Source organism: Leptonychotes weddellii, chromosome 7 (genome assembly GCF_054177405.1).
Source record: "Leptonychotes weddellii isolate Sample4059 chromosome 7, ASM5417740v2, whole genome shotgun sequence".
NCBI lineage: Eukaryota > Metazoa > Chordata > Mammalia > Carnivora > Phocidae > Leptonychotes > Leptonychotes weddellii.
In genome coordinates this window covers 43,288,546-43,307,264 of record NC_138375.1, presented here as the reverse complement: position 1 = coordinate 43,307,264, position 18,719 = coordinate 43,288,546, and the positions used below count along the sequence as shown (strand labels likewise).

The 18,719-nt window shown below is 39.4% G+C and overlaps 1 protein-coding gene across 3 annotated transcripts in view; it reads right to left on the bottom strand.

The window, feature by feature from the left end:
* SGCD (sarcoglycan delta) overlaps positions 1 to 5,530 on the bottom strand; it is a 361,831-nt gene extending 356,301 nt beyond the window's left edge. The window contains exon 1 of one of the 3 annotated variants that reach the window (XM_081826230.1): positions 5,271 to 5,530. The gene's annotated coding sequence lies outside the window, so the exon portion shown is untranslated. Of the gene's footprint in view, positions 1 to 3,086; positions 3,110 to 5,270 lie in introns of those variants that run through there. The other 2 variants (XM_081826228.1, XM_081826229.1) reach the window with 2 other exon arrangements.
* Positions 5,531 to 18,719: the final 13,189 nt, after the last annotated feature.

Here is an 18,719-nt window from a genome sequence, read left to right as displayed (position 1 = left end):
TTACTGCACTGGTTCTCCCATAAAATCACTCTCTTCCCCCTTGGTTAATAGACGCTTGGTGTTCTCTGTTCATGGAATACGCACTTGGCGGATGACTGGAACAGAGTCCAGGGAGCCACACTTTTGTCTGGAGGAAGTTAACTGGAATGTGTTCAAGAAGGATAAAGAGAACAGCAGAGGAAAAGATGAGGGACAGATGAAATAATTCAAGATGCCCAGCCTTGGGAAAGGAAGACGAAGACATTCATAAGGAAATTGGAAGGCTTTAGAATTACAAAAATCATAGATTATGAGAAACAGAATACTCTAGAGGCATCTGATCCCATTTTACAGGTGGGAACACTGCGATCCAGTGATCAGTGAAGTCAGGACCTAACCCAAGACTTCTGACTACCTCTACCTTTATTCCCTTTCTTCACCTCACTTCTGCACGAAGTACCACCACCGATCTCAAATGTGGCTCCAGAGCCCATGACAATGGCCACATGTTACAAAGGACAGACATCCAATTTGGCTCAGTTTGAGGAGACTTGAGGCGAGAAATGAGACTGCTGCTGCTCCACAGAGTAGTGAGGTTCTCTGTCATCAAAGGCACCACCATCCCCTCCGGCTGGTATCTGTCCATTCTGCCATAAATGGCGTCCCCGCACTGGATGCTGACTTAGCCATGGCGGTGGTCAACAAACTCGGTTCTGTGCACCAGTGTCCGGCTGGCCTCAAAAGAATCACTTGGAGAGCTTTTAAAAATATACAGACTCCCCAACGCTAATTTCTGAAATTCTGATTCAAGAGGTTTTGAGAAATGGTGGAAGCTGGTGATTTCTGAGGGATCTTCTAATACTAAGATCCCATTACAATATGACTTTCCCTTTTATTGGAAGCAGGCTTCTGAAGTATCACTAAGCTCTCATTACTGAGCCAATGCACATACCATGTAGTCCACACCAGACCTATGGTCAAGGAGCAAGCATTGCCATGGTCTCAGCCTGCCTGTGTCCCTTATGCCGTCTTTTGATCTCAGTGTCCATTTTTCTGATCTCAGTGTTCACATCTTTGAAGTGGAAGAAATGGATTATGAGAACAGTGTTTTTCTTTTTTAAAGATATATTTATTTATTTGAGAGAGCGAGAATGAGAGAGAGTACCTGAGAGGGGGGAGGGTCAGAGGAAGAAGCAGGCTCCTCGCTGAGCAGGGAGCCCGATGCGGGACTCGATCCCGGGACTCCAGGATCATGACCTGAGCCGAAGGCAGTCGCTTAACCAACTGAGCCACCCAGGCGCCCGAGAACAGTGTTTTTCAAAAGTAGTTGTTTATTCTTTTTTTTTTTTTTTAAGCATGGGTACAAGATCCAGTTCTGGGTGTGTATTCTGAGATGTGAAGGGAAGTCTACATGGGAGAAGAACTCTTCCCGATTGAAGGGGCCAAGTCTCATGAGGGGAGGTGTTTTTCCCCTTTATGCCCTGCCACCTTTGCTCTGACTTGAACATGATACATGGACATGAGCATGGGAAGTTCAGCTGAAGAGCTGAGGATGGTGAAGCAGAAAGGCAGCTTTGGTCCCTGGGGACATTCCTCAGCGGACCCAACAGCTCTGACTGTCTAGGCATGCCTACACCTCTACACACCTAAAGTAAGGCCTTACACATTCCGACTTCTGTGAGCAGAGTTTCTATTACTTGCAACCAAACTCAAGTTTCACCTATACTGCATTAAAACTCTTTCAGATGAAATCTCTTACAAACCTCCAATATATGACACAAGTAGAAGTGGCTACATTAGAAATGCTAGAAATGCTAGAAATACAGGGGCGCCTGGGTGGCTCAGCCGTTAAGCGTCTGCCTTCGGCTCAGGTCATGATCCTGGAGTCCTGGGATCGAGTCCCGCATCGGGCTCCCTGCTCGGCGAGGAGCCTGCTTCTCCCTCTGACCCTCCCCCCTCTCATGTACTCTCTCTCATTCTCGCTCTCTCAAATAAATAAATAAATCTTTAAAAAAAAAAAAAAAGAAAAAAAAGAAATGCTAGAAATACAGACAGGGTATTTCCAGAGCCATTCTTCCCCAGATTCCTGCAGAGGTTCTTCCATGGAACCAGAACCAATCAGGATCAGCATCTCTTTCTGTGGAGTCCCCGTGAGGGATCCTCAGATCTTCCCCGAGATTGGAGAGTTCTGCATCAAACTTGTTCTTGGGTTTTTCTTTTGATGTGCTTATTTGTGTGAATTTTGTCCTAGAAAATACAGATCCCATTCCCAAGCAATGGCTACTCCCATACAATCTGGTGTCTGTGTTTGTATTAACTGTATGATCACGTGGGCAACAAGTGATTCCATTCTCGTTGTCGTGAAGAGAGAAAGGAACAGAGTGTGATGTAATACAAAACAGCACATTCCTTCAAGGTGCAAATAAAAGGACATAGTGAAGGTAGATGTAAAGAGAAAAAGGCCATGGAGGAATCAAGCGTCTGACTAGGATGCAAGAGTATAAGAGGGCTGAAATCAAACTAATCTCCAAAGTCACTGTTAGTCCCACATTCATGGTATAATCCTTACTAAATTTCAGTAATGCATCTTCTACATAAAAAATGATTGTTGATAATCTGAATATTAGATGAGTTTCTCTGTATCTAATTCAAAAATTTGTTTTAGTGCTGTATCTGTTCAAGAATGATTAAGATAGACAGGTAATATCTAGGTAGGTAATTCTGGTTCGTACATATTTAAGTGACAGTATGGTGAAATAATTAAATCAACAATGTGGGCATCAATCCCCCCCATTATAAAATGGGTCTCCATATTACTCATACTCAAGAAATTCTGAACTACAGGATGGCCCAAATCCCTTCCAAATGGTCAAATCCATGATTCTACGAACCTCCTAACCTTATGAAACTAGTAGGAAACACTTACACCAATAATGTGGTATGTGACCTTGGAGAGGTTTTTTTAAATTTAAAAAAAAAAATTTAAGTAAATTCATTCATTAAAATAAAGCAGATGTATCACTTTATATTATTTTGAAAAAGTTTGTCTTTCTGCTAAAGTATCCACAGGCAGAGCCTAGAACAAACTGCTCACTGCAATTACTCACCCATCTCCACCTGGTCCGTTCACTCAACAACCCCAGTGGGGAAATATCTCTGGATGGAAGAAATATGGGTTAAAAATAAAGCCCAAAGAGCCTGCTCCATCCTTGCTTAGGAAATCTGAACCCTTGGGCGTTGCCTTTCTTACAAAATGTGCTCTCTGATTGCTTCCAGAAGGCACAGCGGGGCAGACTGACCATGGGGTCTCCCATTGTGTAGAGGGTAAAACAATTCTCTTCAGTGAGGCCACGGTTTATCCACGCACTTCAAGCTGAACGGATCCGTGCCTGCTGGTGTGCGCTGTTTCTAGTATGCGTGCTTCACTCCTGTGCACCATCTCCTCCCTCTACCCCGGCTGCCCTGCGCATGGTGTGGCCACTCCTCTCCCCTGTTGCCCGCACCCCTGCCCTGGATTTCTTCTCCTCTACCCTCCCACCCCCTTCTTTCTCCTTTCAATTGTCAAGGGAGCTTGATTTGCCCCTCCTCTACTTCTAAAAAAGGGAAACTATAAAGTTGCTTCCAAGTTTTAGGCACTGCTGTTCATAATCCTGCAACCCGGAGCTGCCATTTCACGCCTGCTCTGCTCAGTGCTTGACGCACCACTAAATTTAGACGGGTATGACATTAGAGCTCACCCGCAGTGGGCTCGGCTCTGTTTCATGTCGGTTCCTAATCTGTCTTGGCATTTTGCTCACCCAGTAGGCACTTAAGAAAAACACAAAAGTAGTCACTGTATGCTCGCACCCCACCACACTCCAGCAAGTGCCAAACCCGCTCCACCCAAGCCCACCCAAAAATGAGGCTGAAGAAGAAAATATTCGGGTGCCATGTCTTAGACCAAGAAGCCCGGCTACCAGTCACTCCCCAATTCCCTCCTCCGAGTGCAAAACTATGAAGAGAATGAAATGGCTGGCTCTGAGTGCTGACTTTCCACCAAAGCAACACAAGGTTTGGCGGCTCATGCGTTTTCTACAGAAAAGGATCTGGAGAACTCCAGCCCTTTATTCTTCATTCACCCATTAATCTTTACTATTAGCTACACGCTGAGAGATTTTAGAACTGAAGTAAACACACACCTGAATCCATTCATTCATCTACTTCCCCAAACAGACTCTCAGCCAAGCCCCCTTTGGAGAGCACCAGGGCAGTCACTGATTCCTCCGCCAGTAATCACAGAGCTGTAGTGAGATTCGGTCTAGCCCTTTCTGAGATGAACCAGTTTCTTAAATGCAATTATATTGTGTATTCGCTAAATGCTAAGCATAGAATAAGGCAGAGCTTTGGTGGGGGGAGGGGCGGAGGTAAAAATCCATATTGCATAATAGTTGATATGCATGAGAAAGGATTATTTAAAATTTGGGTTTTTTTTTTTAAGCACTCTTTCTAGTAAGGTGTAAAATAAAATCAAGCGATTAACGAACTAAAATTCACACCATTATATCTCTATCTTTTAACAATGATTTTGAATAAACTACTCTTTTCTGTTACTCTTTAGTTGTCTGTATTTCCAAAATACAGAAGTATTTCCTCGGAGTAAAACTGCCAGTTACTTTTCAACTCAGAACTAAGTTGGAAATTATTATAGAAACAGAATTACAATGTGGATCCAGCATATTTCTAGGCAAACCTATCACTGGGCTCCTTAATGACAGCAAAAATCCCATATAATAATAAAAGATGCCAAGAATTCATACACACATATCTGCTCCCACACTCTGAAAGTGTAATCCAAAATAGAAACTTCAAACTCTGATTCCTTCCTAAAATGAAGGTTATTTTCTACTTAAAAAAAAGTCCCTCTCAAAAACTCTCACAAAGCAAAGAACACAGTTTCATCTAAAATTATCTGTCCTGCCAATGAAGTGTCCTTCCATGCAGAAAAGTTACGGAAGGTTGGAGTGGGGTGACCATACAAGAATTCACATACTTTTCCCTCTCACATTTGTGTTGCTAGCTACATCTTAACTTTCAAAAGTGTCTCTGCCCTACTGAAAATCGGATCTTGAAGAGGGCTGGGGGAGAAAAATGATTCTAATTCCACAGTGAATGTTTAAGTGATAGAGTTTTAACTTGTACACGTATACACACACACACACACACACACACACCCGAAAACTCAGCGTTCCTGCAAACCAACAGCAGGCTGAGAAAGAGAAGCGTGGAAATGCAAGAACTTAACAGCGCCCTACCTCCCTTGTGTGCTTCCCAAAGCGGCTGATGAAAATCGCCCAGCGTCCCCGAGTGCGCAGAGGCTCTGAAGAAGGCGGCCGCTCAGCCCGCCGAGTGTGAGCAGGCCCAGCCTGCGTTCAGAAGCTGCCCCAGTCAGACTTTCCAACTGTAGAACTGCAGCCAAGTCCCTGCCCATGCCTGAAGAATTTCCTGAACAGCATTCCCGTTCTTTTTCTGACTGCTTTGAAACTGTACTCTGTCTGTACTTCAATACAGCTTTGTCAGGCGAACTCCGAGCCACTGGGCTGTCTCCAGCTATCAATGGGAAACACATGTGTCAAGCACAGACTTGCTCCCAGCAGCAGCGCCCATGGCGGCTGCCGGGCTCATAGTCACAACCACAAAGGAGAGTGCTTCTAGAACCAACGCTGAACGTTCGGCCATTCTCCAGGTTCTGCTCTGTGGCGCTAGATGCTGGAGACGAGTCTTCTCCCTTTGCTCAACACTGCTCTTTTTTACCTTCTCCCCCTCGCAGTCCCAGGTTCACCCCGGTGAGCCCACTGAGTTCTTGCCAGCCCTGATAACGAGCCCTATTACAGCTGAGAGAGGTGAATTCTAATTTAATCTCCCTACCTGCCATTGCCTCAGTCATTGCTCACAATTTCAACTGCTGGAGGGGGAACCGTATTTTTAGCATTTCTACATCGGTTCAGTCCTTCGGAGTTGTCCCCTCATCCTCATACGTGCATCTATTGTTGCTGCAACTAAAAACAATGCAATTATTTTTAGGCACTTTTGTTGCTTTCTGCTCTGTAACTGTGCTGGTCCAGAAATGTAACATTTTGTATGCTCTTGAGATGTGTGATGGTTAGAGAAAATAGAAAGGAGAAAACAATGTACCTATAATCAGAGTATGTCCTAATTCTGTGCACCTGTGATTGTTTCTGGATGACATTCCATCAAGATGTCTTGTGTACATTCTGCGGGATTTTATGGTCTACCTTTGACATTTCCTCTTACCATGAAACAAGAGGAAGTCTTTAAAGATACAAAGAGGGCATCCCGCTTCTCCCACACTGAAAACCCCTCATATTAAGAGTCAAAGCTGGGCGCCTGGGTGGCTCAGTTGGTTAAGCGACTGCCTTCGGCTCAGGTCATGATCCTGGAGTCCCGGGATCGAGTCCCGCGTCGGGCTCCCTGCTCAGCAGGGAGTCTGCTTCTCCCTCTGACCCTTCCCCTCTCATGCTCTATCTCATTCTCTCTCTCAAATAAATAAAATCTTTAAAAAAAAAAAAAGAGTCAAAGCTAAGTTGTCAAGGTAACATTGTAGAAAAGAGATGATTTATAGAAAGCCTCATTTGTTTTAAAGTGGGGTTTTTTTTTTTGGTATTAATATTTTGCCTCCTAAAAACACACCCCATTAGCAACTTATTTTAAAGAACTGGCTTGTCAGATTTTAAAAAGTGTCATGTGTTCCCAAGGGGCTGTCATAAATGATAGGATTTGGTGGAGTCTTGAGTTTCGCATCAAATTGCAATGGGCACTTACAGCAGGATTAGATTTTTGCCTTGGGAAGCAGTGTATATGTGTGTGTATGGGGGAGGGGAGCATGTGCACCTCTAAGGTCAGGATGCAATTATAGAATCAGAGAACTTTAGAGTTGGAAGGAACCCCAGAGACCATCCAACCCAAATTGTTTCTACCTTTCATTTTACAGAGGGAAATGGAGGCCCAGACAGATGAGATGACTCATCCGGAGTTGCAAAGAGTTAATGCTGGAGCTGAGGTTAGAAAATGGGATTGTGGCTAATTTTCCATGTGCGTTCTCTATCCCAGCATCAGGTGGAAAAGGCGATGCCATGTGACCTTCACAGCAGTCGGCTTGTCATCAGTTGGCCTGGGTCTAATCTTAACTCTGCCTCTCTGACTGGCTGTGAATTTTGGCCAGCTTGCTCAACCCCTGTGGACCTCAGTTTTCTCATCTGTAAAATGGAGACAATGATATACTCTACCTTATGGAATTGTTGAGGATTTGGTGAGATAACCCACCTAAAGTGGCCTATAAATTACATAAAATATTAGACACACACACACACACTGGAATATATTATTACATATATTACTATGTTTAGTTTTCTCTCAATGGAACAAAAATCAGACCCTTTCTCTTAAAAGGCAAAAACTGTACTCTCACATGTAGTTTGAGTTCCTAAAATAAACCATTTGACTGACTACTTAAGTTTTCTGCCACTTCACCTTTATCTAATAGGGGTCTATCACCTTAAACACAGGCAAGTGTCCTAATGCCTGTGGGGACATTAAGTCAACCATACAGCTACTTTTCACTTATCCTGGAAACCTAACACTGAAGTCTTTCCTCAAGATTAACTCACAGGAAAGGAACAGTGAGACCAAATCTGCAGTCAGTTACAGTGGGCTGAACAAAGTGCCATTTGCAGAGAACTGGACTTTCTTTTCAAACCTTAAGAGCTCAAGATTAACACTCTAAAGATAGGAGACCATCAGCAATTACAATCCCCTCTTTGGTAACTGCAACATCCTAAGTTAACAACAACAACAACAACACACACACACACCATAAACGAAGAAATCTTATTGAAGAAAACAGCTGCAGTAAATTCTAAAGAATGAGGTTTCTACCTGGGGTTCCAGAGCCTTTGTCTTAAAGCCAACAGTAGCAAGTGGTTAATGAACCACTAGCTACTTATTAATCATGTTTGGTGCGCCAAACTACTTTTGTAGGAACAAAATAGGAGGAGAGGTTAATTTGGAGTGGTTTACACATGTTTTAGGAATCAATTAAACAAACAAACATAAAGCAACTGGAAAAAACAAACTCAAACTTAACACAAAGGCCGAACAATGGTGATGTGATTCGAAAGATGCTTCCCGAATAATTCCCCCAAATATTTGCTACATGGCTCATTTCAGTATGGGTATTTGGAGAAAGATCAATTGTGACCCAGCCTCATTACTACAGCTCAAAAATCTTGAAAAGTTACTTAACTCTTCCAATGTTAAGAAACATCATCCAAAACTTGAAAATAAGGCCAAAGGATAATCATGTTCTTTCAAAGTTTTATGTGGCAGTTGTGTAACATACGCTCTCAAGAATTACCTAAGGGACACAGGAAACAACAGATGTTGGTGAGGATGCTGAGAAAGGGGATCCCTCTTACACTGCTGGTGGGAATGCAAGCTGGACAGCCACTATGGAAAACAGTATGGAGGTCACTCAAAAAATTAAAAATATAACTACCCTATGACCCAGCAATTGCACCACTAGGCATATACCCAAAGGATATAAAAATACAGATTTGAAGGGGCACATGCACCCCGATATTTATAGCAGCATTATCAATAATAGCCAAACTATGGAAAGAGCCCTAGTGTCCATCAACTGATGAATGGATAGGGAAGATGTGCTGTGTGTGTGTGTGTACACACACACACAGCACACACACTGGAATATTATTCAGCCATCAAAAATAATGAAATCTTTCCATTTGCAGTGATGTGGATGGAGCTAGAGTATATTGTGCTAAGAGGAATGAGAGAAAGACAAATACCATATGATTTCACTCATATGTGGAATTTAGGAAACAAAACAGATGAACGTGTGGGAAGGGAAAAGAAGAGAAGGAAAGAGTGGGAGGCAAACAATAAGAGGTTCTTAACAACAGAGTTGATGGAGGGAGGTGGATGGGGGATGGGATAAATGGGTGACTGGTTTTAAGAAGGGCACTTGTTATGATGAACACTAGGTGTTATTATACAAGTGATGAATCACTAAATTCTACTCCTGAAACCAAAAAAAAAAAATAATAAATTACCTAACGAACTGTGCTTTGTTCACCTCACTATTCACTACTAAATAAAGGTCCCAAATTTAGTGAAGTTGCATTACCTTGAAGGCTTCTGTCTATTAAAGATATAAATTTCTTCTTTCCAGTAGAAAAAATAATCCCAAGTGTGATGGTTTATTGCCCTATAAAACATTAATCAGTTTTTTATCCAATCTAGTAATCTTGTACTAGCATTTTTTTTTTTAAAATGCACCTCTAAACAAAGAGCTCCTCAGCTGTTCTTGGAACCAATCTTACCATGATACTGACACCTCATTAATTAATGAGTCACATTAATTTTTTTACATGTTTTTACTTTATATTTGTAGAAGTCACGTTTTTAACTTCTAAAAATTATAGTTTGATATGGTTTCACTTTCCTCATCTGCATGATGCGTGTCATAAATCTCACATGAGATAATGCATAATAAAGCACCTAAGGTAGATGGCACGTGGTAAATGCTCAAACTATGTAAGCGTCACTATTAATACTATAATATTTGGTTTTCCATTTTGTCAGAGACTCTAGAGATCAGTAGACCAGATCACTCGACAGTCTTCTTCCTATTATATCTTTCAATTCTTGCCCTGAGATTCTACAGCCATTTCTGCTGGAATCCTTCCACAGATGTTGACCTCCTTGCTTTTCAGAGATTTCTACTTTTAATGTTCTAAAATTAATAGCTGAAATGTATCTCCCTGTAACACATCCAGATTCTAAAGCCGCTAACCAAAAAGGTCAGTTTAAAATTCTGATCTTAAGGATCCTATGAGCAAGAAAACTCCATTCTCATCTGGAACAAAACCTCCACGAGGACAAGGATTCTTGTCTGCTCCATCTCCTGCCAACGTTTCCACTGTCTAAGACTGGGAAGTAGTTGGGCCTCATATTTACCCTATGAATAAATAATAGCCTTTGACTTACTTGAAAACAGAGGTCCTAAATCATCCTTCGTAAAGTACAATTTCAACATAAAGGTACCACTGGATCATTTCTGCTCATTACGGTTCAGGTTCCTTTTATCATCTTCTAGGAATGTTTCAGTTTGGCTAATTTTCTCTTAAAATTTGATTCTGAGAGGTGAACAAACTTTTCAGGTGTGCTGGGTCTAATTTGGGAGCAGAGATACAGCTCTCTCTTTCAGGAAATATGTTTCCATTAACGCAATTCACAATTAGGTTTGGGGGGGTGGTGATAACCTTGAGTCATACTGAGAAGCCAGCTCACAGAGCCTCTTTATCACAGATGCTCTTACATCTCCTACCTGGTTTATATCTGTGATTCTCAAGCCTAGCTTTATGTTAGAATCATCTGGAGGGAGCTTTTAAAATGACAAGAGCCAGGGGCCCACACCAGAGACTTTGGTTCTTCTGGAATGGGACAGGAAGCTGGTAATCCAGGTGATTCTAATACCAGCCAGATTTAACATCACGAAGTTGTAGTGATAACTTTTAAAACATAAACCTAATTGTGTCACTCTGTGAACTGAACTCCTTAAATGTCTTTCTTACCATTGCCTGAAAGGTAAAGACAGCAACTGTCACCATGACTTGAAAGTCTTGGCTTCCTCTGGTCCCTTGTCTATGTCCTCTGTCTCATCTGCTGCCGTTCTATCTTCTTCAAAGAGATCACGTATCTTTCCACCTGAGAATCTTTTACAAAGCTGTTTTCTCCTTCTGGAAAGATTTTTCCTGGAAGTTACTCTCACTCATGTTTTCAGCTCTTTAACTCCTATTCAACCTTTAAATTTATACTCCATTATCATTTGTTCTGGGATTCAGTTATCCCTGAGTACCCAGAACCAACAGCCCCCCTTACACAGGCCCAAAGAACAGTACTTATCATAGATGTGATTACCCATTTATTTGTATTTTTATTTGATTCATGTCAAAATGTCCTGATAGAAAATGATTATTTTTCATGAAGGCAGAAACTGCTTACTCTCTATTGTGTCTGAGTTCTTTCCACTGTGCCTAGCTCATAGGAAGGGCACAATAGGTATTTTTAAGTAAGTGAATGCAGGATTGTTTGTTTGTTTGTTTAACCCAAGTGCAAGAACATGCATATAACTCCATTTTCTTTGCCTTGAGTTTTCGGACTTCATTTAATCTTTCTGACATGTTAAGATATTGTCTTGTACTCAGGATGGTGACTTCTCTTATACAATGTAAATAACTCCCCAAAACTAACAAACCCTTTACATGTGTATCTACAAGACTTTGTGAGAAATTATCAAGATAGCCTCCTAGCAAAGACCCTTAGGTCTGAGTACAATGTAGGATGGCTATGATTATAGGGGAGAGTGTTTGTTGTGTCACTTACTTGGGAGGGCAGACTAACCTGAGATGCTACTGTGGGGTCAGTAAGAGGCATAAAGTTATGGCACAAATCTGAAAAGAGGCATTCACCAGGAAACTTTTGGTTACAGCAGTCAGAACTTATTCAAATTGGCTTAAGGAAAAAAGTGTGTGTGTTTCAGGGTGGGGGGGTCCTAAATCATGTAACTATTACCCCAAATGATGGATCTTAAGGTGGGATGGAGTACAGCAGTTAAAATACAATCAAGGCTCTATCTCCCTCTCCTTCTCTAGGCTTCTCTTGGTTTCATTCTCAGTTTTGCTCCCTCTGTTCAGTAGTAAGATGTTCACAGGGGGTCCCAAGCTCACTTCCACAGGAAAAATAAAAGATCTTTTCCAGAAAAGGATTCTAAGCTTGAGCTGTATGCTTATCCCTGAACAAATCTCTATGACCAGGGGATGAGGTTCTCAATTTGGCCAAATTTGGCCCCTGTGACAGTTCTGGAGACTAAAAGGAAGGAATCAGCCCCATCTGCACCACATGAACTGAACAGACTAACAAGGGAATTGAGACAAAGTGAAGGCAGACAAAAGTCCCATGTGCACTATGGATGATAGGGCACCAAGACATTCATAATCTCGCCCAGGGAAAGTTCTTTAAAAAGTGTTACGAGGCATTATTTAATTAAAGGAATAGAAAAGTATGTACTATATACAAGCCAAAAACAGTTGAATTTGAGTTAAACTAATAGCAGGTAATTACGAGAGTATATAATGCCAGCCATTCATTTCACACATCATACCTGACGCAAAATGACACTCACCCAGCTCTGGCTCTTCAGAACAGAACAAATCCAACCGTGCTTTTCACTGGACAAAGCAAAATTATCTGATTGATTTTGAAGAGACTTTTTCTGTGGAGGAAGTCTGGCTCAGTGACAAATTGGTGACCCACAGTTTTGAGAATATCTCCACTGGCCAGACACAGTGTCTAAGCTGAAGTCATTTTCTGCTTTGGAAATTCACATATATGCATGGTACAAAATGAAGGATTCTCAAGCTACGTCAGTACTTTGAGAAGGAATTGACATACTTGATAATTAATGTCTAGTAATAAAACACACTGTAAATATATCTTTTTAAGAGAAATTAATTAAATATGGTAAAGCAAATACTAGTATAATTACACAAGATGGTTCCATGCATTCTTTTCTTTTCAACACAAAACACTGATCAGTTCTTCCAAAATTCTTTCTGGTCTATAATTTCTCATTGTATTACAGGCTTGCTGAAAGTAAAAGTCTGGAAATATCACATTTTTATTTGGAAATAAAATTTATTGATCAATAAAAATGGGCCAGACTTCATGATAGGCACTCCATGCTAGGCAGAAATAAATAAGGCCTGTAGTTGAAAAATGTTAGCACTTCTCATCTTTATTTTTATAGTCCCATCAGTGCTCAGTGATACAAAATATAACTGTTCGATGCAGGAATTCCAAGCTAATTATAAGCTCCCTGAATGAGGAGTACTGCTTGAAATCAAGGGCCAAGCCTTAAAATTCAACACCAAATTCCAGCAATTGTACACCATAAAAATGAAAAGTTGCCAACAAGAGAAAGTGCAATGTTATAGATTTCAAATTATTTGATCTTTAGAAGGAATTCATTTACATATGTGAAAGACACATAGTTGGGCAAACCCACAGCTAGCATAGTGTCTGGCATATAACAGTTGCTTAATAAATGTTTATTATTTTACTAATAATGAACATTGCTGGTTATAAATAAGATTCTGACACTGCCAAGAAAAAGTTGAGGGAGTTTATCACCACTAAATCTGCCTTACAAGAAATGATAATCAGAGTTGAGGTAGAAACAAAAGGATGCTAACTAACAACATGACAAATGAAAGTACAAAAATCACTGATAAAGGTAAATATATAGTCAAAGTCAGAATACTCTAATACTATAATGGTGGCACATAAATCCCTCCTAATGCTAGTTTCAAAGTTAAAAGATAAAAGCACTGAAATCAGCTATAGCTAAATAATTTGTTAATGGATGAACAATATAAAAATGTCAAGTATGACATCAAAAGCATAAAATGGGGGGGGAGAAGTAAAAGCATAAAGTGATTTTGTATGCAATGAAAGTTAAGGAGTTATCAGCTTAAAACAGACTGTTATAACTATAAGATGTTTTATATAAGCTTTGTGGTAAAGAGAAAAAACCTCTACTAGATACACAAAAGATAAAAAGGAATCAAAGCACACTAACACACACACACACACAAATCACAAAAGGAGACAGTAAGAACAAAGGAACTACAAAAGTTTCAGAAAACAAACAACATGGCAATAGTAAGTCCTTATCTATCAATAATCACTTTAAATGTACATGAATTAAAATTCTCTAATAAGGATTCACAGAGTGACTGAATAGACAGAAGAGACAAGATGCAGCAATGTGCTGCCTCCAAGAGACTCAGTTTAGGTTTAAGGATACACTTACATGGACAGTGAAGGGATTAAAAAAAGATATTCCATGTAAACGGCAACCAAAAGACATCAGGAGTGGTTATGGTCTTATCAGACAAAATCGATTTTTAGTCAAAATCTGTTACAGGAGACAAAGTCACTATATAATAATAAAGAGGTCTATTAATTATCAGGGTATAACAACTGTAAACATATATGCACCCAACACTGGAACATCTAAATACAGAAAGCTAGTATTAACAGAACTGATGAGAGAAATAGACAGCAATACAATAATGGTAGGAGACCTTCAATACCACACCTACAAAATGAATAAATTATCCAGACAGAAACTCAATAAGGAAACAGTGGTTTTGAATACTTTATAAGCCAAATGGACCCAGCAAACATATACAGAACATTTCAGCCATCAGCAAAATATATGTTCTTTTCATGTGTACATGAAACATTTTCCAGGATATATCATACGTTGGGCCATAAAACTAGTCTTAACAAATTTAAGAAGACTAAACTCATATCAGGTGTCTCTTCTGACCACAATGGTATCAAATTTGAAATCAATCTAACAGGCACGTGCCTGGGTGGCTCAGTTGGTTAAGCATCCAATGCTTGATTTTGGCTAAGGTCATGATCTCAGAGTTGTGAGATCAAGCCCTGGGCTAGGCTCAGTGCTCAGTGTGGAGCCTACTTAAGATTCTCTCTCTCCCCCTCTACCTCTGCCCCTCCCCCCACTCAGACGCTATCTTAAAAAAAAATCAGTAACAGAACAAAAGCTGAAAAACTCAAAAATATGTAGAAATTAAACAACACACTGCTGAGGAACCAATCCGTCAAAGAAGAATTCAAAAGGAAAAACAAAAAAGTATCTAGAGGCAAACAAAAATGGAAACACAACATACTAAAATTTATGGGATATAGCAAAGGTGTTCTAAGAGGAAAATTTATAGTGCTATAAATATCTACATTAGGGGGGATAATCTCAAACAACCTAACTTTACACATAAAGGGACTAGAAAAAGAACAAACTAAGCCCAAAGTTAACAAAGGAAAGAAATAATAAAGATTAGAACACATATAAGTGAAAAACCAGAAGAACAGAAAAGAATGAAACTAAGAGTTTTTTTTTTAAGATAAAACTGAGAAACCTTTAGCTTGACTAACATAGATAAAAAGAGGACTCAAATAAAATGATAGATCAAAGAGGAGATATTAGAATTAATCTTACAGAAATACAAAGAGACTATTATGACGAAGCATGCACAAGTAAATTGGACAAACTTGAAGAAATGGATAAATTCCTAGAAACCTATGACCTACCAAGAATGAATCATAAAGAAAAAATCCGAACAGAGTAATTATTAGTAAGGAGAATGAAATAGTAGTCAAAACCTCTAACAAAAGCAAGCCCAGGACCAGATGGTTTCATGGGTGAATTCTACCAAAAATTAAAAAAAAAAAAAAAATCTTTCTCAAACTCTTCTAAAAAATTAAAGGAAGAGGAAGCACTTGCAAATTTATTTAACTTGGCCAGAATTACCCTCAAACCAAAGGCAGATTTAAGGCCACTCTAAGCAAAGAAACTTACAGACCAAAATCCTTGATAAACACAGATGCAAAAAAATCATCAATAAAATATTAGCAAACTAAACTTAAGAGCACATTAAAAGGACCATACATTATGATCAAGTGGGTTTATCCCTAGGATGCAAGAATGGTTCACCATAGTAAACTAATAAATGTGATACACCCCATTAACACAATAAAGGATAAAAATCATACGATCATCTTAATAAATACAGAAAAAGCATTTGATGAAAATTCAGTATGTTTTCATGATAAAAACTCAACAAATTAAGTAAAAGCAATATACGTCCACATAATAAAGGCCATATATGACAAGCTTCTAGCCAACATCATACACAACAGTGAAAAACTGAAAGCTTTCCATTTAAAATTAGGAATAAGACAACCAGAGGGAAGGAGGTGAAAGGATGGGCAAAATGGGTGAAGGGGAGTATGAGATACAGGTTTTCAGTTATGGAATAAAGAAGTCATGGGAATAAAAGGTACAGCATAGGGAAAACAGTTAATGGTATTATAATAGCATTGAATGATGACACATTGTAGATACACTTGTGGTGAGCAGAGCATCATGTATTGAGTTGCTGGATCACTATGTTTTATACCTGAAACTAATGTAACATCATGAATAAATCAATCAGAGGGCTCCCTTCAAAAAAAAAAAAAGACAAGGGTGTCCACTCATAATAAACATACTACTTAAAGTCATAGCCACAGCAATTAGGCAAGAAAAAGAAATACAAGTCACCCAAATTGGAAAGGAAGAAGTTGAACTGTCTTGTTGAAGATGACATGATCTTATGTATATGGTTTTCTAACCCTAAAGATTGCAACAAAAAATTGTTAAAATTCAGTGAAGTTGCAGTATACAAAATTGATACACAAAAATCAGTTGTATTTATATACACTACCAATAAACGATCAAAAATTAAGACAATAATCCCATTTACACTATCATCAAAAATAATAAAATGCTTAGAAACAAATTTAACCAAGGAAATGAAAGATGTGTACACTGAAAAATATGAAACACTGATGAAAGAAACTGAAGAAGACAAAAAATAAATGGAAAGATCCAGGTTTATGGTGTGGAAAAATTAATGTTGTTAATGTTGTCCATACTGCCCAAAGCAATCAACTGATTCAATGCAATCCCAGCAAAATTCCAATGATATTTTTTTACAGAAATAGAACAATACTAAAATTTGTACAGAACTACGAAAGACCCTGAAAAACCAAAGCATTGTGAGGCAGGAGGACAAAGACGGAGGTATCACACTTCCTGATTCCAAACTATATTATAGAGTTATAGTAATCAAAACAGTATGTAACTGGAATAAAAACAGATACACAGGGGCACCTGGGTGGCTCAGATGGTTAAGCGTCTGCCTTCGGCTCAGGTCATGATCCCAGGGTCCTGGGATCGAGCCCCACATCGGGCTCCTGGCTCAGCGGGGAGCCTGCTTCTCCCTCTGCCTCTCTCTCTGCTCATGCTCTCTCTCTCTCTCTCTGTGTCTCAAATGAATAAATAAAATCTTGAGGAAAAAAAAACCAGATACACAGACCAATGAACAGAAGACAGCACATAAATAAACACACACATACACAGTGAACTTATCTTTGAAAAGGATGCCAAGAATACACAATGGGGTAAGGATAGTCTCTTCAATAAATGGTGCTGAGAAAACTGGATATCCACATGCAGAATGAAATTGAACTCAAACCTGTGTCTAAACAATTCTGGGTATATGTATCCAAAGGAAATTACATCAAGGTCTTGAAGAGATATCTACACCCACATGTTCACTGCACCCTTATTCACCATAGCCAAGACATGGAAATAATCTAAGTGTCCACAGATGGATGAATGGATAAAGAAATATGATTTTATAGAGACACACACACAAAATGGAACATTATTTGGCCATAGATAAAGGACATCCAGCCATTCCCGACACATGGACAAATCTGGAGGATATTGTGCTAAATGAAATAAACCAGACACAGAGAGACAAATATTACACAATCTCTCATATATGTGGAGTCCAGAAAAGTCAAACTCTCAGAAGCAGATAGTAGAATGGTGACTAGTTAATAATACTGTATTGTACACTTGAAATTTGCTAAAAGGGTACTCTTAAGTGTTCTCAACACACACACACACACACACACACACACACACACACACAAACTATGTGAGGTCATGGATATATTAATTAGCTTGTAAAAATCATTTCATGAGGTATACATATATCGAGTCATCATGCTGTATAACTTAAACATATACAATTTTTATTTGTCAATTATACCTCACTAAACCTGGGAAAAAGTAAAGCACAAACCAAATATTCTGGTATCATTTTTGCAGTAGATTGCAGACGAGAATTTTACATAATTTTTAAAGCTCACAAATGGTGGGCCGTTGCATGTTCTGATCTAGAAGGAGACCAGGGATCATCAGGTCCAATTTTTTCATTACTTACATGAAAAACTAAGACCTGAATGACATGGCAAGAATCATGGAGACAGGTAATATAGGAGATGGCAGAAGAGTCACATTTTCTGATACCTATCTTACCTCCTAGGACCAATAATGTGGTTTGAGGACATGAATTACCACTTCTTTACTTTCTTGGATCATTTCTGCTGGGAGTCAATTCCTAAAATACAGTTTGTGCACCAAGTTGCACTGTCTGCTTATCTACTTTTCTCCTTACCTCCTCTTATGCAATCCAAAGATCCTTTTAAGGATTTCTAAGTATTGTGCTAATAAAACTAAATGGAAATAAATAAGGCTGTTGGAAAAATTAAAACATAAGTCCCAAGATAAAATGTTATATTTCTAAGTTAAACACAGGCAAAAATTGTCTTATATACCTCCAACCTTGCCTTTAACAGAGCAAGGGCTCATTAACTATCTTTGGAAATGGATGGAAGTAAAACACTTCTGTAACTTCAGTGGATTTCAGGGTTCAATGACAAGGTGATTTTCCCCATCTTCAACAGCCCTTTATTATCCTGAGTCTCATTTCTTGTAGTTAGCAGAAACTCTTAGAAGCAACAGACTGGGCCAATCTGGCTGAACTGCATTACTATCCTATCTTAGAGAATAGCATGGAGTGTTGATGTAACAGATTTGTAGAAATAAACTTTATGGAAAATGTTCTTAGTGGCTGCAGTGACATGCCCTGCTTGCTCTTCACTCCCCAAACTGGGAAGCAGCA